Raw genomic sequence first — 26,150 nt, 5'->3', positions numbered from 1 at the left:
CTTATTTAATTTGCATTGTTTTCCCATGAATCTAAAGAAACTCCCTTCTGCAAGGAGCGTGGAGGCAAAATGATTAAGACAAAACAGCCAGAATAGAATAAAATAAACCTAGTTGCTTACAAGAAAAAAGTGGGGGGGAACTCATGGAAGCAGAAGCAGTCATAAAACACAATGTTATTTAAATAATACTATATCTCTCCTGCCTTATCATTCTGATTACATTCAACTAATCTACAAAATTGAAAGGTAATGAGCAGTATTTCCTTAAAGCACATTAAATAATAGTGTCAAAATGCAAATTTATTCATTAAGTATAGATGAGTGTGTTAAATATTCATGAATTGTTGTTCACAGTATATAATTAATCCCATGGTCTTTGTGTCCAAAGCATTGAGAAGATAAAGGGTTGCACCACCACTGTTATAAAATTATATCATTCCCCCCAAATACTCCTCAGGGTAAAGGTCAGGCCCCTAGCAGATCCCAATCTGAAACTTCATTTTATCAATACATTGCATTGTATTTTAATAGGAACATGGTCATCTGATGACACAGATTTATTTTTCCAACTCCTGCTGTTTGATAATCTAGGTGGGAAATAAATATTTCAGGCTTGAAGATCTTGTGTGGCTTGAATACACCAGATCTGAGATTCTCTTTGTGTTTGGCCTCGGGCAAATGGAAGCATTTTATAAAAGTCCCCTTCTTAAACAGAAAATGTCATGTTTCTACCACCTTTTCTTCTTTTTTCTTTTTCTCTCTTTCTCTTTCTTTCTTTCTTTCTTTCTTTCTCTTTTTCTCTTTCTTTCTTTCTCTTTCTTTCTTTCCTTCTTTCTTTCTTTCTTTCTTTCTTTCTTTCTTTCCTCTCTCTCCTCGCTCTCTTTCTTTCTTAGTTTCTAAGATTAGCCCTTTCAATGGGGTGGAGCACCGTAATTTTATAATCTTTTGAGAATACAGCCCATTTTCTCTATGTGGCCCATCTTATCTAGGGCCATATGGAGTTTAAAAATCATTTCTCTCCCAAGATAGCTAATGTATCTTTGTAGGTTCTGGAAAGTTAAAATCATCCATTCGAAGTGTTTCTTATTTACTTTCTAAATTATTTGTATTACTGTTTTATTTTGATTCATGAGTATTGTTGGTCTCTGGAGAAACTCATAAGTGCGAAACAGCAAATGAAAAAAATCAGATTCATATGAAAAGTCAAAGAAACTATATGTTTTATTCCTCTTCATATCTAAGTTTATTAATAAACTTTGTAGTGTTTGGCAATTTTAAAGCTAGAAACCAGGTTCTTCCAATTCTGTGATTTATCAGTTATGAACTAGATATGCATGATGTCTTGTATGTAAACCTACATAAGCATATCTTCATGTCAGTGTATGGATTGGATTCTCGTTCTCAACTCTTTACCCTCTGTATGTTATAATTTACAGCTCTACCTTTTGCCATGTGATTTTTGCAATATATTCCCCAAGAGTAGCCAAAGTATATTTCTCTGCTCCATTGATGTGGGATTTAAGCCATATAACTTGTTTTGTCCAGTGAAATGTTGGCAGAAGTGAGAATGGGCCAGCTCAAAGCCAAGGCTTAAAGAGGTATCATGTGCTTATACTCTCGTTTCTTTATGCTTTTGTCATTCACCACAAGAAAAACATGTCCCAGGGAGCTGCTAGTCCAAAAAGTATGAAAGGAAAAATGGATCTCTTTTTGGCTGGAGCCAAGACCAAGTTAGTTCCATACAAACTCTAGAATACCTGCCGATCTGTGAGGGTGAACACAAATGTTATAATAGACTACTGGGTTTTGGAAGTTGTGTTTTTTTGTGGTAAGCATACACGGCATAAAATTTACCATTTTTACCATTTTTTAAAGTACAATACTGTGTCACTAAGTACATTCACATTGTTGGGCAACCATCACCACCAGCCATCTTCAGAACTTTTTCATATTCCCCATATAAAACTCCTTATCTGTGAAACACTTATTGCACTTATCTTCCTTCTACCTGCCCTCAGCAACCACCATTTACTTCTTCTTTCTCTGAATTTGATTACTCTAAGAACCTCTATAAGAGGGATCATACAATTTTTGTTCTTTTGCGGCTGGCTTATTTCACTTGGCATGTCTTCAAGGTTCATCCATGTTGCAGCTTGTGTGAAAATTCAGTTCCTTTTTGAGACAGAATAATATTCCATTGCATGTATATACCATATTTTGTTTATCCATTCATCCACCAATGGACAGTTGAGTTGCTTTTACCTTTTAGCTATTGTGAACAATGCTGTTATGAACATGGCTGTACAAACTTCTACTTAAGTCTCTCTCTTCTTTCTCTTCTTTTGAGTATATATCCAGAAATGCAGTTGCTGGATCATACTGAAATTGTATGATCAAGTTTTGAGGAATTTCCGTACTACTTTCCATAGCTCTGGACCATTTTATATTCCCACAATTTTCCACATCACTTATCATGGTAGCTTCATTTGAATTTGTGACACAGAGATGTATAGGAACTTGGGACATTTAACTTTCCCATTTACTTTCCCAAGTCTTCAGATTTCATGTGTGACAATGGGCAACATGGAGTAGTGTAAAGTATATAAAATTTGTAGTCAGAGAATCCTGAGGTCAAATTGGTAATCGATGTCGTTGCCTTCTTCAAATTTTTGCTTAAAAGTCATCTTCTCAATAAGACCTATCCTGACCACCCTGTCATTTGTGTTTTCTCTCTGTGTTTCACTTTGGATAGATTCTATTGCTTCAGATTCTGTTTGTACAGATTCTATGTCTTCAAGTTTACTAGTTTTTTCCTTTCTCATTTATCTGCTGTTAATTTTACCCTGTATCTTTTTAATCTCATACATTGCAATTTTCATGTCTAAAAATTTAATGAGTCTTTTACATATATTACATGTCTTTATTTAACTTTTTTGAGCATATTGAAATAATTATAATAGTTTTTAATATCCTTGCCTGCTAATTCTAGTATTTGTGTCAATTCTGGACTGATTTTAGTTTATTAATTTTTCTTCATTTTTCCTACTTCTTTGCATGCTTAGTCATTTTTTATTGGATGCCAGATGTTCTAAATTTTACTTTTTTGGGAACTGGATATCTTTGTATTTTTATAAATAGTCTTGAGCTTTGTTTTGGAGCACAGTTAAATTGCTTAGAAGCAGTTTAATCTTTTCAACTTGTTCTTACAACTTGTTAGGTGAGACCAGAGCAGTATTAAGGCTAGGACTAATTATTCTTCCTACTCAGTTGAGAACTTTCTGAGAACTATACTCAGCACTCTATAAATGATGAGGTTTTCCAGACTTGCTGATAAGAATGGGTAATATTCCAGGCTCTGTGTGAACCCTGGCAACTGTTTCCCTCCAGTTCTTTTAGGTAGTGAATTACCTAACTTCAAATGTGTGTGCTGATACACATCTGAAAACTCTAGGGGAACCTGCTGCAAATCGACAGAATTCTCTGTCCGTGTACTTGTCTCCTGTCTGGTACTCTGTCTCGCCAACTCTTATCACCTCAGTCTCTCTAGAATCCCAGCCTTCTCCTCTTTACTCAGGGTAACCACCAGAATTCATTGGGTTCCCCCTTCCTGAGAAATGGCCTGGAAACTCACGTAGTAAGCTGGGACAGTCATAAAGCACACCTCATTTGTTGCCCATTTCTCAGAAATTACTGTCCTTTGCTCCCTGGTGTTCAGTATCTTGAAAACATTTCACAGACATTTCACATATTTTATTTTCTTGGCAGATTCAAGAAGAAAGGCGAATTCAGCCTTTCCTTTTCTTGGTCAGAAGAAGAAGTCTTTGATTATTAAATTTTCTTATTAAAATATCTTTCATGTATATATCACAGGAAAAGTCAAAGGGCTTTAATTCACTTTTGTCATTAGTGGGAAAAGCTACTTTTGGTATGTGTAGTGGTCCATTCCATTTTTTTATGATAAATTTAGGAATTTGGAACCAGACACCACATGAAAACCTGGAATTAAGCATCTTTTCTGTAAATAGCACACCATCAACAACAAAAGGTAAAGTAAGAATGCTTTTGTTTTCCCTTGTGAGTGTTTGGAGGTGGAAAGGGCAGAAAAACATCTGGATGTAATTGGAATTACCAGAAAGCAGGACTACAGACACACAAGCTGAATTTCAGGACATCTTTTATCATCATCAGATTATTAATAAGACAAAATAATACACTGTGTAAAGCATTAGAATAGGATGGTGTCATTGTGAAGGACATCTCTTTGAGGTGTCATGATAGATGGAAATGAATAGTGACCACATTGATTCTTCTCTCTGGAGTTGTGAGACCATAGATGCCCAGCATGATAAACAAAAGGAGTCACTAAGCAGGGCTGCATTTGTGTGGTCTTCAATGGGGAAGCTGAGCTTAAGTTGCTTGATATAACATGGTATAGGCTATAAAGTGGGCTGAGAGCTATGGCACCTGGAATTTCCTCACATAGTTGGATATGGAGGTAAGGGTGAAGAAGCATGGGGGAAGGCACACCTGTCTGCCTAAGTATCACTGGTGATCCAGGGACATTTCTAATATTTGAAAAGTGATACTGGATTATTTGCTTATCTTTAACTTGATGCCTCATCCCAAATGTTTATATCTTCAGTTCTGTATTTGTAACACAAATTAAAACATATTGTCAACTATCTCCAAAATGAGTACCTTACTCTGAGCAATTCAATTTGGTGGTATCTCTTGGATATAATTGACTAGGTAGTGTTTTTGTTTTGATTTCTTTATACCATATATAAATGATTCACATATGGGAGTGTGGAAGGTAACAATAATAGTATTGGCAGAATACTCATTAGACTCACTAGAGACCAAGTTCTTTATATGTATCAACTCATTTAATCATGTCAATAGCTACAGAAACTAAATATTTTAGCTTTGTATGTGAGGCTTTGGAGAGTAAGTAACTTGCCCAAAGTCATACGCTTTGTGTAGTGAGATCTGAAATGCCTCAGATACCTCATCCGGCAATGTGGGTGTTCACTGGATTCCCCTGAGTTGTTGATGGTGTTAAATGAGATATGGTGTGACAAGTTCTTAGCTACAATGCCTACCACAAAGTAAGTACCCAATACATGATAGATAAGTACTAGCTTCATTATCAGTAATGTTCTGTTCAAGATCATGCACTTAGTAGGTTGGAATGAGGATTTGGAAACCACTTCTGATTCCAGAGCCTAAGTTTTTTTTTTTTTTTTAACGTTTATTTATTTTTGAGACAGAGAGAGATAGAGCATGAATGGGGTGGGTCAGAGAGAGAGGGAGACACAGAATCTGAAACAGCCTCCAGGCTCTGAGCTGTCAGCAAAGAGCCCGATGCGAGGCTCGAACCCACGAACTACGAGATCGGGACCTGAGCTGAAGTTGGACGCTTAGCCGACTGAGCCACCCAGGCGCCTCCAGAGCCCAAGTTTTTAACCACTGCTTTCCTGACTGAAATTTATTCATCTTGCCATATATTTTTAAAATATATATATTAGACAATTATTTTTGTTTACATATGATAACTCCAATCTTTTATTTCCCATAAGTTGCCTTCCATTGTCTGCTATTTTCCCTGTTGATCCCTTCTACTACTTTGTCTAATAGATTTTTTACTTTTTAAAATATTTGGGTTTCACATATAAAAAAAATAGAAATAATCTGACTCCGCATCACATTGTTTTCTTTGAAAGAGAGTTTTTTGTTGTTTGTTTGTTTGTTTGTTTTGTTTGTTTTCCTGAAAGCAGTTAGGCTGGGGCCAAATCACTTTAATTCAACTTGAGATCAAGATGATTAGAATCCAGTTTCAGGTGGGCTGGTCTATTTCTTTCTCGGCTTTCATCTATGGAGAGGTCCTTTAAGGGTCTCAACTGAAAGTCTTAGGTGTTTACCATAGCTCCTTCTTTTTTTTTTTTCTTAAAATATTTTTTAAATGTTTATTTATTTTTGAAGGAGCGAGAGACAGAGCACAAGCAGGGGAAGGGCAGAGAGAGAGGGAGACACAGAATCGGAAGCAGGCTCCAGGCTCTGAGCTGTCAGCACAGAACCCAACACAGGGCTGAACTCATAGACTGTGAGATGATGATCTGAGCTGAAATCAGATGCTTAATTAACTGACTGAGTCACTTGGGCACCCCTATCTCCTTCTCTTTAGTAGGACTTGAACTTGAATTTTTTACTCCCAACTCCACAGACTACTGAAAAGTTTGCTTAGCTTCGCAGTGTCTCAGAGGCTGCCTACAAATCAACAAATATTTTGAAGGGAAAAGCAGACATAAATATCTGGCTTATGTCTTTATTTCCCTTCTTTAAGGGTCTTGGTTCCTTGCATCCTTGATGACTCCCCAGTGTTATCCAACAGATTTTTTGGGGGAGAGGGTTCATATTTTATCCAGTTTTCCCAGTTGGTCTTGGCAGTAAATGTTAGTCTTGTGCAAGTTAGTATGCCGTTGCTGGAATCAGAACCTCTTATGCTTTTTAAAGTGTAATATTTGATGTACATATTTTATCTTTACTACTAGGTGGTAAACTCCTAGAAGACAGGTCCATTTTTTATTTGTAACACCTTGCCCTACTTATAGTATGTACTCATATTGTCTGACCGAATTAATGCATTTTTTATTGGGAATCTCCCAATTTAAAAAATAATATTAAAGTCATTTTCTTCAGGAGTTAAAATTTCCCATAAAGATGCCATTAAGGAGTCATTGTGATAAATGAATATAGACTCTTAAAAGTGAGCCAAGTAAAGTACATCAAAGTTTTAAAATAATGTCAGAAAAGTCAGACACAGAAATTCTGAAAACCTTTAACTTCCTAGGATTTATTCATTTTATATGAAATAGGTGTTCTGCTAGTGACACTTTGATCCAACATCCTTGTATTGTCAGAGTTCAGAAGCCTTAAGGCTTCAAAGTGCTCCTCTGATTTTGATCCAAAACCATAATCAGGTTTTGATCCATTGCAGACAAGAGATTTAATCTCTAGAGTCCAGTGGCAGCTATAGCACCAGAGGAACCATTAATGCACATACCAAAGGCCCAGTGAAGAGCAAACAACTGATAGACGTGTTGCTAAAAATGTCCCCTTCCTTCTTCTCTTTCTTTGATTACTTGCCATAACCATATTTGTTTCTTTTTTTGTAGTTTTTTTTGAATTATAGTTTTTGTTATTTATTTAAGAAATATATTTAGTGTTTACCATGAGCTAAATTCCACGTAAATATTAGGGCTGGGTAGATGCAGACAGGGATATAAAAAAATTAAATAGAATACTTGACCTCCAAATGAGGAAACAGATTTGTGTGTGTGTGTGTGCGCGCACACGTGTGCAGGATGATGAAGAGAGTAGATACCCAGACAGGATGAAACCAGACCCAGCTTTTAAATTCCAGATTGAAAAAAACTTACTGTGGAAACTATGTTTATTGACTGAACAAACGGATTTCAAGGAAATTGTTAAAAGGTGGGTTCGGATTGCTACAGAACATGCTTAGATCTGAGGTGCTCGTAACTTAAGTCACAGGAAGATGGTAAGTTAGGTTCGCAGGATTTGGCAAAGGATATTTCAAAATAAAAGCAACTCTGAATTTTTGCCTATTTTTGTAAGTGTAAAGAGGGATTCTAAGACTCCAACAGACAAGAAAGTTTGGGAACTCACAGATCCTAAAACTAGAGTTTTCATTTAAGTCATACAGTCCAGGAAAATTTGGGCAGGGGAAGTCTCCGCAGGGAATGTGAGACTGGAATCAGGTTCAGAAGAGAGCTGTCTCCACTCACAGCTGATCAGTCAGAGTCCTGGAACCTGAGCCAGGAGAGTCAGACTGCTTTAGATTGAATGGTTTTAAACAAATTGAGCAGATTATATAGTGTGGTGGATCCATAGATGCAATGACTGATTTATTCCGGATGGGCTCAATCAAATTCTTTGTTTTGCCAAAGAGGAATGATCCTGGACAACATTTGTCTTTCAACTCATTAGTGAAATGCTTCTAACAATATTTTATTACTGGCCAAACTGAGGAATACAATATTTTGATAATTAAGAGCTAACATTGTGTTAATCTTTCTTTGTCCAACGTTTATTTATTAAATAGGTATGTGTTACTAGATACCTGGGGAATCATAAATAAAAGATATTGATTATTATTTAGAACAGTTTTGACTGCTACCGATGGAAAACCTTCAAATAACAGACCTCCCAGTATAGGGCTAGTATGTTGCTGATTTCCAGGTAATTTTTTCACCATCCATGTTGTCATAGTTCAAGTTCATATTCATGTTCCCAGGACAAAGTAGAGGGGACAAAGGATAAGTGTCAATTGTCTAGTTTTGAAAGACTTCATCATTATTTTTGTTTACACACAAAAAATTCACTCTTTGTGAACAGTTTTGAGTTTTTTTTTTTTAATTTTTTTTAACGTTTATTTATCTTTGAGACAGAGATAGACAGAGCATGAATGGGGGAGGGGCAGAGAGAGAGGGAGACACAGAATCCGAAACAGGCTCCAGGCTCTGAGCGGTCAGCACAGAGCCCGACGCGGGGCTCGAACTCACGGACCGCGAGATCATGACCTGAGCAGAAGTCGGATGCTCAACCGACTGAGCCACCCAGGCGCCCCCAGTTTTGAGTTTTAATATGTATATAAGTTTGTGTAACCACTCCCACAAATAGGACACAAAACAGCTCTATCAGCCCCCCAAATTCCTTCATGCTGCTCCTTTGTAGTTAACACACACATCCTGACAAACTCAACCCTTGGGAACCACTGATTTATTCTCTATCCCTACACTTTTGCCTTTTAAAGAATGCCATGTAAACAGAATCATACGATAAGTAACTTTTTATTTGGTTTCTTTCACGTAGCATAATGCACTTGAGATTCATTCATATTGTGTTCATATTTTTTTAAATTTCAGAGAATATTTCATGGTGTGGATGTACCACAATTAATCTATTCACCTGTTGAAGGACATTTTGGCCATTTCAAGTTTGGGTGATTATGAATAATATTGATATAAATATTCATGTACAAGATTTTGTTCTGAACATAGGAGTAGGATTGCTGGGTCATTGGGCAAGTGTATATATGCTTAACATTATAAGAAACTCCCTGTTTCCAGTATGACTGTCCCATTTTGCATTCTTTTCTATAATGCATGAGCATTCAGATTGCTACACATCTTCATCAGCATGTAATATTGTGATATTTTGTTGTCTTTGCTGCTTTGCTTTTTTGTTTGCTTGTTTTTGTTTTTTAAGCCATCTTAATAGGTATGTATGTGGTGGTATTTCAATATGGTTTTAATTTGTATACCCCTAATGACTAACATTGCTGACCATTGTCTGAAGTATTTATTTCAATCTACATATTTTTATTGGTTAATGAAATGTGGTTAGTTATGTGGTTAATTTTATATGTCAACTTAGTTAGGCCGCAGTATCTATATATTTGGTCAAACACATCTGAATGTTGCTATGAAGATAATTTTAAGATGAGACTAACATTAAAATCAGTAGACTTCGGGGGCGCCTGGGTGGCTCAGTCGGTTGAGCGTCCGACTTCAGCTCAGGTCACGATCTCACGGTTTGTGAGTTCGAGCCCCGCGTCAGGCTCTGGGCTGATGGCTCAGAGCCTGGAGCCTGCTTCCGATTCTGTGTCTCCCTCTCTCTCTGCCCCTCCCCCATTCATGCTCTGTCTCTCTCTGTCTCAAAAATAAACATTAAAAAAAAAATCAGTAGATTTTTCAGAATAAAGCAGATTACTCTCCATAATGTGGGTGGGTCTCATCCAATTAGTCAAGGCCTTAGGAAAAAGGACTAACCTCCCCCCAGAATCCTAATTAACTGCCCAACTCTTTTGCCCATTTTTATATTGAATTGTTTTGCTTCTCATTATTGAGATGTGAGAACTTTTTTTTTTTAAGTTTATTTGTTTTGAGAGAGAGTATGAGTTGGGTATGTACAGAGAGAGAGGGAGAGACAATTCCATGTAGGCTCCACACTGATACAACAGAGCCCAACATGGGGCTCAAACTCACAGACTGTAAGATCATGACCTGAGCCAAAATGGAGAGTTGGCCACTTAACTGACTGATACCCAGGTGCTTTGAGATTTGAGAAGACTTTATATAGTCTTGCTATGGACTGAATGTTTTTGTCTGAAAATTCATATATTGAACCCCTAACCCAATGTGATGTATTAAGAGATGGGGCCTTTGGGAGGTAACCAGATTTAGATGAGATCATGATGGTAGGGCTTTTCTTTTTATGTTTGCTTGTTTATTTAATTAATTAATTTAATATAATTTATTGTCAAGTTGACTAACATACAGTGTATAGAGTGTGCTCTTGGTTTTGAGGTAGATTCCCATGATTCATCACTTATGAGGGTGGGGCTCTTCAGATGGGGTAAGTACCCTTATTAAGAAGAAACCATTGAGGGGGAGCACCTGGGTGGCTCAGTTGGTTAAGTGTCTGACTCTTGATTTGGGCTCAGGTCATGATCTCATGGTTTGTGAGATTCAGTCCCATGTTGGGCTCTATGTTGACAGCTCAGACTCTGCTTGGGATTCTCTTTCTCCCTCTCTCTCTGCCCCTCCCCAGCTCGTGCTCTCTTTCTCTCTCTCCCTCTCTCTCTCAAATTAAATAAGCATTAAAAAAGGAGGGGGGGGGAGAAACCATTGAGGGCATGCTCTCTCTTGCTCTCTCTCCCTCCATCACATGACCACACAGCAGGAAGATAGTCATCTGCAATCTAGGAGGAGGGCTCTCACCAAACACCAAATTGGCCAGCACCTTGCTCCTGGACTTACCAGCCTTCAGAAATGTGAGAAATAAATGTGTGTTATTTAAGCCAATCTGTTTGCGGTTCTTTGTTATTGCAACCCAAGCTAAGACAGTTTTATGTAAAAATCCTTTGTTAGATATGTGATATCCAAATATTTTTCCTGAGGGGTGCCTGGGTGGCTCAGTTGGTTAAGTGTCCGACTTCAGCTCACGTCATGATCTCACGGTCCGTGAGTTCTAGCCCCACGTCAGGCTCTGTGCTGACAGCTCAGAGCCTGGAGCCTGCTTCAGATTCTGTGTCTCCCTCTCTCTCTGCCCCTCCCCCGCTCATGATCTGTCTCACTCTCAAAAATGAATAAATGTTAAAAAAAAAATTAAAAAGAAAATTTCCCCTAGCTATAGCTCTTTTTTCCCCCAATTGCTTCAAGAGTGTTTTTCTCATATCAAACATTTTCAATTTTTATGAAGTCCAATTTTTTAATTTTTCATTTGTGGATTGTGCTTCTGGTGTCATATGTGTAAGAATTCTTTGCTCAATCCAAGATCATATAGAGTTTCTTCTAAAAGTTTTACTGGTTAAAGTCTATGACCTATTTTGAATTTAACTTTTGCTTGAGGAATATCTAGGTTCTTTGTTTTGATTTGCCTAGTGATGTCCAATTGTTCCAGCACCATTGATTGAAATGACTATCCTTTCCTTATTAAATTGCCTTTGTACCTTGGACAAAATTCAATTGAAAATACTTATATGGGTTTAATTTTAGACTCTTAATTCTGTTCCATTGATCTATGTTTCTATCCTTTTACCACACTGTTCTCATTACTGTAGCTTTATAGTAAGTCTTAAAATTGGATGGTTTGAGTCCTTCAACTCTGTTCTCATGTTTTCAAATTATTAAGTTATTTTATTTCCGTTGCTTTTCCATAACATGTTAGAGTCAGCTTGTCTAGATCCACAAAAATATCCTGTTGAGATTTTTATTTATGTTTCTTTAACTATATAAATGTTGAAAGGGTAGTTTGGAACAAAGAGCAGCCAGTGCCTTGCTTACAAGAAAGACATCAGGAATGTCAGAGACCCATAAAGTATTGTCTCTACAAAATTTACGCCTAAATATTTCTTATTCATATAGCTATTATAAATTTATAAATGGAGTTTTTTAAGTTTCCAATTATTCATTGTCAATGTATCCCAATACAATTGGCTTTTGTATATTGATCACTTTTCCTGCAATTTTTCTAAAATCTCTAAGACTAGAATTTTTTTTGTAGATTTGTTGGGATTTTCTATGTAAAAAATTCTGTCATCTAGGAATAGGGAGACTTTTGTGCCCATCATTTGCTTTTTATTTCTGTTTCTTGCCCTATCATGCTGAACAGAACTTCCAGTATAGTGACAAATATGAATGGTGAAAGCAGACATCCTTGCCTTGTTGCCAAGCATTGGCAGAAAGTCATTCAGTCTTTCACCATTCAGTATGATGTTAGGTTGTGGGCTTTTGTAGATGCCACTTTTCATACACAGATTTAAGGGACTCCTTTCCTCACCTCCTTACTCCCTGTGATTTCTCCCATAACTCTGGCTCTCAGAAGCACACTTTTCTGATGCTGTGTCCATAAATCCAGGCCTTAACCTCCCTGTTTGCTCAGCACTTCCCCCTACTGGGTCTACCTTGAAGTGGAGAATTCAGAGAAGAGCTTTAGGTGCCATTTCTATTCCTGCCACCACTATTGTAGGGATGCAGCTTCATTACTGAGGCTCCATCCCATAGAAGGCTATCTTTATAGCCTTCTTATTAGAGAGAGAGAGAGAGAATTTTGGGAGGCTATTTTTCTGTCCATGAATAATGCACTGTTCTAGGATTTGGGACACCTAGAGTGTAATCCAAGAGATACAAGGAGAAAAACAAATAAGGAATCCACTGCTATATGGAATATTCTTCACATTTTTGTTTCTGTCTCCAGTCTGACTGCTAATATTTACTTTTCAAAGATCTCAGATAGTTCATTTATTTTTTTGACTAGGGATTTTTAGCTGTAAACAGTGAGGGATAGGATGTTCACTCCTTAAGTGAAATCAGAAAACTACCAGCCATTTTGTAAGGTTGCAGCCTCAAGCTTACACAACACTCAGGCTTACACCTCATGACCAAAACTTAGTAATTTGACCATCCTCACTGGCAAAGGTGCATGGCCAAATGGCCAGCCAAAACCTAGAGGCTCTATCACCACAAAAAAAGAAAACAATGGAAAAATAAATATAGAAAACATCTAGCAGTTTCTGTACCCCTATTCTTTTGTTTTTTAATGTTTTTATTTATTTTTGAGACAGAAAGAGACAGAGCATAAGCAGGGGAGGGGCAGAGAGAGAGGGAGACACAGAATCCAAAGCAGGCTCCAGGCTCTGAGTTGTCAGCACAGAGCCAGATGCCGGGCTCGAACCCACGGACTGTGAGACCATAACCTGAGCTGAAGTAGGACGCTCAACCGACTGAGCCACCCAGGCGCCCCTCTGTATCCCTATTCTTACCTACAAAAATTTCAATGTCTAATAGGGGAGAACGGCATGCAAGCCATGAGTTACATTATGTTGTAAGTACTATAAGGTAGATTTTTCTTTGTGAGCATAGTTTCCACAATGGAGTCTCTGGAATCTAGGGCACTCTGAAGATAGTCATGTAGGTCCCAAATCATTGTCATATTTTGCAAAACTTCACAGAAGCCTTATGTTTATCTTTGATTAGTTTTCAAAAGTTAGCAAAGCATTAAATATCTTTCTCTTTGGTTGGAATTCTGTCCACTCAATTAATAATTGTAGTTTTCTCATCCTGATTAGAAATTTAGAATAGATGTAAAATTTCTCAGTTATTAAAAATATAAAACAAATACTTTTCATGTAATAAGTGCAATATAGTAGATAGTATCTTTCAAAACATATTGTTGGTAGATTTTATTAGTCTAGATTCTTCTGACAGCAAATAAAATAGTAAAATTCAGGTTTTAGATGGTTTTTATGAAACAAAAAAGAAAAGGGGCATTTATTGCTCATATAATTGAGAAAAACATACTAGAATAAGCATTATTCATGATTTTTTGAGGGTTCAAAATATCACCAGCTAGCTTTTTGTCTCTTCATTCTATGCAGCAGGGGCATTTTTCCAACTGAAGGGAAGATCGTTATTGGCCAAATAGGCTACCGGTCTACTTTCATAGCGATATCACTGGGAAGAGTCAATTCCTTTCTTCCAGAATCTATATTTCAATCACAGGAATGAGATCTGATTGACCTTGCTTGGGTAGATACCCATTCCAAACCAATTACCATGGGCAAGATGATATGGTCCAAAGTTTGGCCCATCATGGATTATAGGCTCACCCTTATGATCATGGTGCGGTTTCTAGATGAAGAAAGAAGACAAAGAAAAGAATGTGTGTTGGGAAAAGAAAATAACAGGTACCACGAATTAATCTAGAGTATAATAAGAGAACCAATATTACACCTGAGATTATTTACTTGTCTTTTAGTTGGCTATCTTATTTCTTATTCACCTCCATAGTTATATCATTCACCAACATTTTCCATTGAGAAAGATCATAATCAAAAAGTTTCTGAAATTATTAGTTAGAATATATTCTAAATTTAACTTTCTTCTTTCTGTCAAGGGTTCTGAATTGTCACTTTGTATCCCCAAGTCAAGAATATTTTCTGTCATTAGAGCCAGAGAGGAAATATCAACTTCATTTTAGCTATAGGTGGTATAGATCAGAAAGCTCTTTATTTTATTTTTTCTCCATTCCTTTGCCACATTCCAGCTGTGACAGAGATAACCTAGCACCAGGCCTGAGTGTTAATTTGAAATGTTATAGTTTCCTACTTAAAAAAAAGTTCCAAACTTTTTCAACTGTCACCTAATAAATATATATTAAATGAGTACATTATAAATGAATACCCAATAAACATTGTTCATTCAGAATATCAAATACAAAAGTTTTTTGTCTTTTTGTGAGATCTTGTAATTTCTCCTCTATACACTTAATGTTTGTGATGCATGCTTCACCCTAATTTAAACTGCGATTTCAGCTTTTTTTTTTTCTTTTTCTTTTTTTCTAGCCTGTGGCTCATGCATTTCTGGAAACAGTATTCCTAACATCACATCAATTTTAAAAACTTGACTGCATTTCTCATGTTTCTGTCCTCCTTCCAGCATCTCAGAATCTATCCAGTGCCAATGTGTCTGGGATTCTCAGTTCCCAATGTATTTGTTCCAGTTTGGGAAGCCAAATAACAATGTATACTTAGAAACAGATTTTACTCCCTTAACTAACTTTTGATAATGACTGAATTAATATTCCTTCATTTAGACCTATGCACCCTGTTATGCTTTTTACTACCAGAACTCCATTCTAAATATGTAACGATCTTTTCTCCATTCTGTACATGTGTTAACACGATAACTTCTTAAAACCTTTCCCCTTCTGTTTTTTTTGTTTGTTTTTGTTTTTGTTGTTGTTGTTGTTTGGTAAAGGCAACTCCATGGGATTATTTTTGGCTGTATTCATTCTTTCTTTCTTTCTTCTTTTTTTTTTTTAATGTTTATTTATTTTTGACAGAGAGAGAGACAGAACATGAGCGGGAGAGGGGCAGAGAGAGGAGACACAGAATCTGAAGCAGGCTCGAGGCTCTGAGCTGTCAGCACAGAGCTGGACACGGGGCTCAAACTCACGAACTGTGAGATCATGACCTGAGCCGAAGCTGGACGCTCAACCAACTGAGCAACCCAGGCTCCCCGATTCTTTCAAGTTGTATACTAGATTTAGTACAACTTTGTGTATTTCGGTCATTTGATCCATAAACAATCCTGACATAGGAAAATATGGAAATTTTTGGCTAATCAACATCAAGATGAGAAATTGAGGCATCACCAATCTGCCCTTTCTTTTTTACTATGTAGAATTCACATTTCTTCTCTCATGTTTATGTGTCACTTTCATGTAGAAGCTTTTTTTTTTTTTTTTTTTTTAACCTCTTCTAGGTAGAGATGGAGAGGTAGGTAGATAGCTTGTGGGTACTCTGTAATGATCCTGACTATTGGTATTCATGGCTTTGGGAACTTGCTTCTAACCAATAGAATACCTCAACATTGAGGTGATGTCATGTCCATGATTAAATTAGAAGAGATTATAACTTTTGATAGCAGACTCTCTTTTTTGGCGGCTTTGATAAAGCAAGCTGCCATGTTGGTGAGCTGCCCTATAGAGAGGCCCACATGATAAGGGAGTAAGAACAGCCTCCAGCTTACAGCCATCAAGCAACTGAATCTAGCCAACAACCACATGAACTTGGAAGTATATCCTTCCCCAGCTGAACGTTCAGAAGAGGTATATGTCGTAGTCAAGACTTGATTGCAGCTTTGTGAGAAACTCTAAAGGAGAGGTACCAGATAAGCCAAGCGTATATTCCTGACTCACAGAAATTGTGATATAATAAATGTGTGTTCTTTGAAGTAGTCGAGTTTGTGATAATTTGTAACACAGCAACAGATAATTAATACAGATGGTCTTTAGGCCTTTATAATATTCTGTACATATTCTTATCATAGCACTTATCACATCCTATTCTCTATTATACGGATGACTCCCAAATTTGTATCTCTAGACTAGACCTTTCTCCTGAGCTTCATATGTAAAACTTCATTTCAGTGTCCTATACATACCTTAGACTGCTTATGTCTAGGATTCAATCTCTAATTGCTTCTTCTACTATATTTCCTATCATAAATAGTGGTATCGATATCTGTTCAACTGTTGAAATTAACTTGTGAATTATTCTTGATTTTCCTCTTTTCTCTGTGATCCTTTTAAAAAGCAAGTCAGGGGTGCCTGGGTGGCTCAGTCGGTTAAGCGGGCTGGCTGCGGCTCAGGTCATGATCTCGCGGTCTGTGAGTTCAAGCCCTGTGTCGGGCTCTGTGCTGGCAGCTCAGAGCCTGGAGCCTGCTTCAGATTCTGTGTCTTCCTCTCTCTCTGCCCTTCCGCTGCTCATGCTCTATCTCTCTCTGTCTCAAAAATAAATAAAAAAACATTAAAAAAAATTTTTAAAAAAGCAAGTCAGATATACGTCTTTGTTTAAAATCTTTCTATGTTTTCTATGGATTGCTCTTATAATAAAAATCCTTATAATAGCCTGTAAGACTTATTAAGTTGCTTATTTATCTCTAACCACCACTTTCCACTTCTCACCTTATGGCTTTTCTCAAGGCAGCCATAGTAAATAAACATCTAGATTTTTGAACTTGTCGTGCTTCCTCTTTTCATGATTTTCTATATTATACTGTTCCCTGTCCATGCTTATCTACTTCATACGTCCTTTGCTCAATCTGCTTCCACTGATCCTCTGATCTCAGCTTAAATTCACTTTCACCAGGAAGCCTTCCTTGATAATTCCCTTGTCCAACCTGTCTGTGTAAGGATCTCCTCTGTCATCACCTCCAAATGACCTGTATTTTTTCCTTTCCCAGCACTATCCCATTGTTATACTGTAAACTTCATAAAGGCAGGGACTGTGTTGAATTTTTCCACCCAGTGAATCCCTTATGCCTGTTTTAATTTATATTTCCTGTTCACTGTGATGATCAGCATCTTTTCATGTGCTTATTCGCCATTTATATATCTTCCTTTGTGAAGCATATGTTCAAATTGCCCATTTTAAATTGAGATGTTTATCTTATTGAGTTGTAAAAGTTCTTTATATCTTCAGGATACAAATCCTTTGTCAGCTATGCATATTACAAATATTTTATTCTGTCTGTGGGTTGTATTTTCATTTCCTTAACAGTATCTTCCAAAACATTTTTAATTGATTAAATTCCTTCTTTATAATATTTTCTTTTAAAATGATTTTTGCTTTTTGTATCCTAGGGAATTTTTGTCTAATTCAAAGCGATGAAGATTTTATACTTTGTTTTGTTCTAGAATTTTTATTGTTCTTTTATACTCAGATCAATCCTACATCTCAGGTCAATTTTTCTATATGTGAGGTAAGAGTTAAAATTATTATTATTATCTTTTTCCATATAGATACTCAGTTGTTTCAGCACCGTATGTTGAAAAGACTATTCTTTTTCCATTGGATAACTTTGGCATCCTTATGAAAATCAATTGACCAAGCATATGTGGATCTCTTTCTGGACTCAATAACCATAGCTCATGAGATCATTGGGTAGCCTTTTCAACTTCATATATAATGTAGAAGAAGAACCTTTTGGAAAGAACATAAGATTTCAGCAGAGACTGAGAAGAGACAAGGAAGATAATAATCTTACAACTAGCTATCTCCTCTCCCTTTACTCATTCTCCACTCAGAATAACTCACCTACCACACAGGATTAGTCACTTCCAGGAAGACAGAAGTAGGTTATTCAGGTCACAAAAGCCACTTAACCACATAAGTGTGACTCCTCTATTAGATTTTCTTTGGAAGTTGTAGATAGCAAGTAAAAGTCAGGACAGGTGCATATTATGATTTTTACTTTCTCAGTCTGTTTCTTAGCCCTGCTTAAGTCTCCAGTTAGATGCATATAGCTATCATTGCATTAGAAAATTTTCATTTAAGCTCAGTAGATAAGTATAGATGAAACCATCATAAGAAAAAAAACCTAATCAGGGTAATTCACATTCATGGTAACTACTAAAGCCGAGAGTGAATGCATATCAAGAATAATAATACAAGACTAATTGATCTATACGGATAAAAGGGATAAAACGAATCCATATTTACACTTACATTGGCTCCACATCCTATGCTATTTTAATTCACAGCTTACTTTGAAATGTCTTTGAAAGGTATTGTTTGTTCAATGAATACATTTAAAAATAGTACCTTGACTGAACCCTGGGGTCCCCTAGCAGATTTCAGAGCAGATAGGAGAAGAGTTTTTAGCATTTTGAATAACTCCTAAATTTTCAAGTAAACATTGCTCTTCTATAAGATACTTCTGTCAGGAAGCCTCATGTTGTGTTAGATGAAAGCATCTTTTTGTCTTGGTGGCTGTCTCCTGTATTAACCATTTCTATAAGGCATTGCTAATAGAAGTTCAAGATGCACTTCCTGAGATTCACTGTGTGTTGGGTCATCCTAAGAGTAAGAATCACCCTGTAGGTATATTTGAACATTACTTGCACATATAATGTAATGACAATTTTTATATTTGAATCATTTCCTTATACTTCTTTTACTTCCGTATCATATGCAACATTCTCATTTGCATCATTTTTGTGGCCATTAACTTGTTTTGGGTTATCTTGGTTATTTGGAATTTTGATTTATTCTTCTATTTTTTTGGTAAACTTCATAAAGATAAGTACTACAGCCTACTCATCTCTGTATTCTCCAAAACACTAATGAAGCACCATGCATTTGGTTATGTTCAATGTATATTTGTGTAGTATTAATAAATACCAGGACTAATTCTATAGTTATATACTAATCATATTATGAAGCTTCCAGTCTACTTACATTGCCAGGAACACAATTAAGCTCATGGCCCATCCAATTCTCAATAATGAGAAGACAGGTTCGACAGTGTGGGATGATTAAAATGTTTAATGTTCAATTAGTCTTCTTGGATTAAGTCTAGTAAAGAAAAAGATAGGTAATTTAAAGTTATATTATAGAGAATATTATTTTACAAAAACCTTAAGAGGGCAATCTGAAAAGGGCATTGATTCTTCAAAACATAAAATATCCAAGGCACCATTTTTGAAACTGCAAAGACCAGATAAAAGGATTATAAATATACTGAAAGTGAGTGATACAGACTAGAAACCTGAAAAATGTGGCAAAACTCGGTATGAAGAATTTATTTACTCTAGCAGAAATAGGAAAAGGTGGACAATATAAATGACTCTTAAATCTACACTGACATCTATTATCATAAATTACCAACATGAGGAATGCCATGATATCAAAAGTAATTTTCTTGAGTCATTACATTTCAAAGACATAGCACAATAGCAAGTTTATAAAAATATGAATGTGTGAAATGTGAACAAATTTCCCCCACTGGGAAGCGAAGGAAGTTACAGGTCTTTGTGAAGCATTTCAAGAATGAAGTCAGCAATAAACAGTGGTAGAGTTGGGGTTGGGGGTTGTGGCGTGTACTTGTGGGCACCTACCAGCAATGGAATGTGCTCCCAAAGTTTAGGAACATGAATTTGGTGACATTTGCCATTATTAGAAATAGCTTGTTTTAAGAGATGGTATGTGAATATGCTGCCGCTAAGGCAAGGAGCCCCCATAGCACAACCATTTTAGGCTAATTTTTTTAAGAGCGCTCATGTCAAATCTTGCTTTCCCACATGGAGTTGCATTCCATTTGACAGAACATGTGCTTTGGAGGAGACCTTGGGGGCAAAGGAGTTCAACTTTCTGTCTAATTACATAAAATACTGAACAAGTAGGTGGTCTTGGTCTGTGAATACTTTCTACAAATTTACTCATTCTAAAAACCTACACTCTAATTCTGGATTTTTTTCTGAATGTCCTTCTGAGATAAAATCTGCAATTTGACTCATTTTAAAATGAATTTTATACCTGAATTAATGCCTTTCAAATGTTTGAATTTAGTTCTTCCTGAAACTTTCTACCAAGCTAGCTAAGTGTTTCCAGTCACTGGTGCAACATGACTTCCAGTTCTCTCATGATCCTGGTTGCTCTTAACTTGTTCCCTTTCTTTTGAACGAATTCTCATTTTTCTGTATCTTTAAAGTATTGTGACTCCCACTGCCATAAATAATGGGCAATATATTGGAAGAACTAGTTCATGAAAGAAGAAATATAAATTTCCAAAAAATATGCAAAAATGTTTAATTTCCATAGTAATCAACTGGATGCCAATTAAAGCAAGATACCATTTTTGGCATATGGGAAATTGGCAAAGATGGAAGAAACAACACAAAATTCTGGCAAGGGTGCGAGGAAGCAGGCGCCTCAGTACATTGGTACACTAAAAGAAAAAAAAAATCAGAGAAGTGCCCAAAAACTCTTGAACAAACCTGTTCGTATAGAAAAAAATGACAATGGGGGAATGGTTAAATAGATTATGGCACAATATAGCTATTAAAAGTGTTTTAAGATAATTTAATGACATTGGGAAAATGCTTGCAATTTCTTATTAATGATTAAAACAAGTTTTAAAAATACTTCCAGAAGTGGTCTGATCAATTCTGAACCTTGCTATCTCTTCTTGGACTTTTCTATGCATCTTAGGTCACAGTGACCTTTTAAATTGCTATGTATCATATTAGAGTGCTCTAAAACCTCCAAATATTTTTCATGAGTACTGCTGTAAAGTCATGCTCTTGTCTTTTCTGAACCTAAGTGCCCTGCTTTACATTTGTTCCTGTCAGATTTCATTTGGTTTTATTGAACCCATATGTTTGTGTTGCTGAATGCTTTTTTTCTTTTTATATCGTTCCATATTGAACAGCCACTCACAGCTCTGCATGATCCACAGATCCATTTGCATGACATTAATGTCCTCATCCAACATTAATGCCCTTTTATCTATCAAAGATTATAGAGTATGTCCTTTTTCTTTTTTTTACTAGAGATGAAAACCACTATAATCAGCGTCACCAAAATATGTCTTGGACAAGCCATTTTAATTTGAGGTAAGACTGGCACTAAAGATGGAAAACCATTCTAAGTGAATTGAATTGTATCTGTTACACTTCTGGGGAAATGTAGGCATGTGGAGGAAAATTATTTTGGAAGATTACATAGATTTTTAAGTGACTTCATAAGCATAGAAATAGTATGTTTGCAAAGTTTTACAATGATAGATGCAAGAACTCTCAACAATGCATGGTGTAAGAGGCTGCTGGTGTACACACACTGCATATTTGTATTACTCAACAATTTTAGGCATGGGTTCAGGGGTAGTAAGCCTCAATTTAATCCTGTAAAGTACCTGCAGATATTAACACCAGTTACAGCCCTTAAACAGAATGTCCAACCTATGTCATTCATCAACCAGATGCTATAGTTTTTTTGTCCTTAAAAGGAATTTCATATTGATCTGGAAGAAGGCAAACACTGGCTGCTTCTCTTCTCTAATTATTTTGTTTTTAGAGTCTCAACTAATCTCTCTCAATGGACAAACTAAGAAAATTTATATGCTAACATGCAAAGCATTTTTCCCAAGACAGCAAATAGTTTCCTATTAGGTGAGAAAGAACTTTAGGATGTGAAATTCTGTTTGCATTAAGGGAAAAGAATTTCTAGATAGCTTAAAGAAAATAATGTGCAAAAATAGAAAGTATTGAGAAGGGAAGAAAAATGTTGGGAGCTAAAGAGAAAAAAGTATGAAGGGCCTCTCTCCAGGGGAATATACCTTATGCCATTTTGGTATGGACAACCAAATATAGCATATAAAGTCCCTTTTCCCTGAACAAGCTCATATGCCAATGTGCATAGGGAAAGGGAGGGGTGTTCAAGAGAGAAATTTGTTATTTTCAGATATGGGAACCGCCAGTTTAATTTTTTACTTTAAAAAAATCATTGCAACATTGCATAGACCTTAAGACAAAAGGGAAGTTGAAAAGGGAACTTAATTTTTGCAACATCTTACAAGGGAAGGAAAGAGGCATACACACAGTATTAGTTGATCAGAGGAAAGGATAGATCTATCTTATGTTAACCAAAGATCATGAAGACATTAAAAGTCATGTTACTTCTACTGTTGGTAGAGTTAAGTCACTTGAAAGTATTTCTAGCATATTAATTTCTGTCTTTATTTTTTTGGGTAAGGGAAATCATTTCCTATCTTTTTGGCATTATAGGACCTAGAACAATATTCCCTAGTTTATTTTGTTTGAGGCATGGATACTGACATCCATTTAAAGAGAAATTTTTCTTAGGTGTTCTTAATAAGGATTATCAACATAATTCATCCATACAGTTGCACAAAACTGAGTAATTTTTTTTTAGGCTATATGTCATCATGACTAAGAATACTATGCCAGAGACTGCTACATATTCATCAAACTCTGTTCCTTTTCCTCCCAGGCACATCAGACAACACTGCCCACCTCTACCAGGCCACGTGACTGAAACTACCCAGTGGAATATGGATGGAGTATTGCATACTTGTGGACTTGTCCACAAAACCCTCCAACACAGAATCCTCCATACTCTTTCACCATTAGCAGGCCAAATGGAGAGGTTTCCAAGAATGCAGAGGAGGGCAAAGCTACATGATGGGAGAAGCCTGGGTCACTGAATCATCCTCAGAGACAAGCTGTTTGGAGAGGAGCATCTAAACAAACCTTATTCTCTTAAGCCACTGAAATTTTGGGGTTGTTGTTTACATCGATTAGCCTGCTCCAATGAGGTATGGACTTTGGGTCAAATTGCCTGAGCTCAAAACCTCATTTCATCACCAGCTATGCAACCCTGGACAAGCTACTTAGCCTCTATGTGCTCCTGTTTCCTTATATGTGATATGGTGATAGTAACATTACATACCTCACAGAGTATTTGAGGATATTGAATGAGGTATACAGCTCTATAATAAACATGGCATATAAGTTATTACTACTTTATTCCCAAAGAAGAATTTCATTTTAAGATCATATCCAAATAGGGGTCACCTGCAGAGCTTGGTAAAGTACTGTAAGTTGATCTGTAAAATGAGAAACTATCCACATATAATGTTCAACTTCAAGAGTGTCGAATTTTCTAGAAAGAAAATCAGGGAGGAGCGGAGGAGGAAAGGAAGGTATGTAATGAAGGAGGGAGAGAGTTAAGAATGAAGACTTTTGTATTTTAAGCAGCTTATGTACTAACCCAACTTGCTAACAGGTCTGATACAGCAAGAAAGGAAATATACCTCAGCATTAGATAGTTAATGTGGAAAAAACTCATTCTGGAAGCTGACCAACATTTTCTCTTGTCATTGTTCACGATAGTAGCCTAGACCTAGCCTTTCTGCCTTGAGTACTGAGTATATTGAATATCTTCTCCCCCAAACCCAGCCTTGCTTTTTCTCTTTCAATGACAAATACTCTCTGGCTTTATTCACATGTCCTTACTTATCTTGTAAAAGCAAACCAAACTGAAATATACCGGTAGCCCTTTGCCATTTAGTAAGCTTTATTCTAAGGCATGGTGCCTATAAATAAAGCAATTTGATGCTAGAAAAAAAAAACCTCACCAAGTGCACAACTCTGTGCGTTTACAGTCTCTTCTATAAATAGATGAAGATTACAGGTTTTTAAAGTGAATGAGCGACTACAGCAAAGATTGTGTGAACTCGGAAAAATGAGTGAAGCATAAAATATACTGTATGTAATAGAAATGGGTATTTACTCAGTAGCAATGACAACAAAGTTAAACACAAGAAAATTAGTACTTTGAAGATTTGGTAACAACGAACCATGAAATGCCCTGGTTTGTGTCCCTTTGGAGTTTCTCAGAAGATACTGTTCACTATGTAGACAAATACGTGAATATATGAAGTTGGCTATTTATTCGTTAAGATGTTCTTCACTTTTATGAAAGTGAGCTCCTATTTTTCTGAAGTCTCCAAGGCACAAACAAAAAGAAACCTATCTGTAGAGAAAGAAGAGCTTTTCTACTCCAAAAATAAATTGTGCCTATTCTGAAAAGGGGGAAAAAAAGTAAAGGACTTAAAAAAAACACAACTAAATGAGATTTTCTGCAAAGTTACAATGCCCAAGGACAGCCCTGATTTGATGCTTTAGCAATTTACATGGAATTTTACTCTGGTGGTTTCTCTAAGGTTCCACAGAAACAAGCAACAAAACAATATGTTATCTCTGAGTCAAAGAAACCATTTTCAGAGCCTAGTGACTATAGTTTCAAAATTCTCCACTTCTAACAGTATCATATGAGTGGACTATAAAGAAAAAACTCTTTCAGTTTTGCATGGTGATTAAGTCGTGTGGGGCATTTGGGGCTTTGATTTATCTTCCCAGAGGGTATCTGGCTCAAAGATCTTGTGTGGTACAGAGAAGGTGAGAAAACAAAGGGTAGCATTTCACCAGCCTGTGCAGTTGGATAATTTCACTAATACAGGCAGCCCAACTGGTGTGAGAGATTAGGTCACGGGGTCTGGGGATATTTCGACATTAAGATGTACCAGTTCCACCAATCAACCTCCATAATCAACACCTCTTAGAAGATGAGTATCAGTGACATGATCATCTTCAATAACAACGAAGCAAGAAACTCACTCTAAATTAGTCCTAGAATTCATGATAAAAGAATGTGGTGTAGTCTTAGCAATAAACATAGAGAACAGAGAATATGGACAATTACTGGGACATGTTCTTTCAATTATGTGAATCTTTCTGCACTTCAGTGTAGGGATTTCTCTGACCATAAGTAGAATCAACACTAATTGGAGCCTTAGGATTCCAGGCATAGACTTTTTCAGTAAGTCTTTTATGCATGTTTCCAGCTACCGTTTTGTTCTTTAAAAAAAAATAGAAGTGGAAAAAGTATTAGAGGAGACATGAGGTAAGAATTTGACTCTCAGTATTGCCATTAGTCTATTTTAGAGCTGTGGACAAGTCACTTCACTTCTATAGGTCTATTTTTTTCAAGACAGAGGGGTTGGATTGGCTAGTCTCTAAAGCCCCTTGAAGCTCTGAAAGTCTAAAATACTTAACAAAGGCTAGAACTGGCTTCTTCAGTCACTGGATCTATGAATACTATTAAAATGATGAGGTCTTGACTTTTAAAAATGCAGTTCAGGGAAAGCATCTTCATCCCCCTCATGTCTCTGGGACTATAAATCACTTGTGCTAAGGCATGCAAACACCTGACACTGGACGACATGGTTTGTTCTTTGCATTTGACATGCCACATTAAACGCTAGATGGGTATGCTAAAAAAAATAAATAAATAAATAAACCATCTGATTATATTATCTTGCTTATTAAAGTTAAAGCTGAGCTTACTATTAGCATCTAATTAACACCACCAGGTAAAGTACTTAGTGTTGTCTTTTTCTAAGGAAATAACCAGTGATTCTCTTCTGATGCCTTTATACTTCTGGAAAGGTCAGCAAAGTCCCCAATTCAGACTCTTGCTCTCACAACGGCTGATTCATTCCAAATCTTCAAAGAACCATCTCCTTATACATTTTTCTCTTCGCACAATGGTCACAGTTCTCTAACCATATAATAAAAATCATGCAAATCTGAGTTCTGCTTACGCTAAAGACAGGCTGATTTTAATAAGGGGGCCAGTGTTCATTCACTTCAGTGTGAATGCAGCTTGATGTAGTGTTTTTCCATGTGACTTTGGC

General features: G+C 36.5%; 1 long non-coding RNA gene across 1 annotated transcript in view; it reads left to right on the top strand.

Moving 5' to 3' along the window:
- The window catches only part of LOC123598092, a 41,765-nt gene extending 16,004 nt beyond the window's left edge, over window positions 1-25,761 (top strand). Inside the window, exons 3-4 of the long non-coding RNA XR_006712386.1 lie at window positions 21,424-21,486; window positions 22,883-25,761. This is a non-coding gene — a long non-coding RNA (uncharacterized LOC123598092). The remainder of the gene's footprint in view (window positions 1-21,423; window positions 21,487-22,882) is intronic.
- The last annotated feature ends 389 nt before the right edge of the window (window positions 25,762-26,150 follow it).

Source organism: Leopardus geoffroyi, chromosome C1 (genome assembly GCF_018350155.1).
Source record: "Leopardus geoffroyi isolate Oge1 chromosome C1, O.geoffroyi_Oge1_pat1.0, whole genome shotgun sequence".
NCBI classification, from domain to species: Eukaryota; Metazoa; Chordata; class Mammalia; order Carnivora; family Felidae; genus Leopardus; species Leopardus geoffroyi.
The sequence above is the reverse complement of the archived record's forward strand: the minus strand, read 5'-3'. Positions and strand labels throughout refer to the sequence as shown.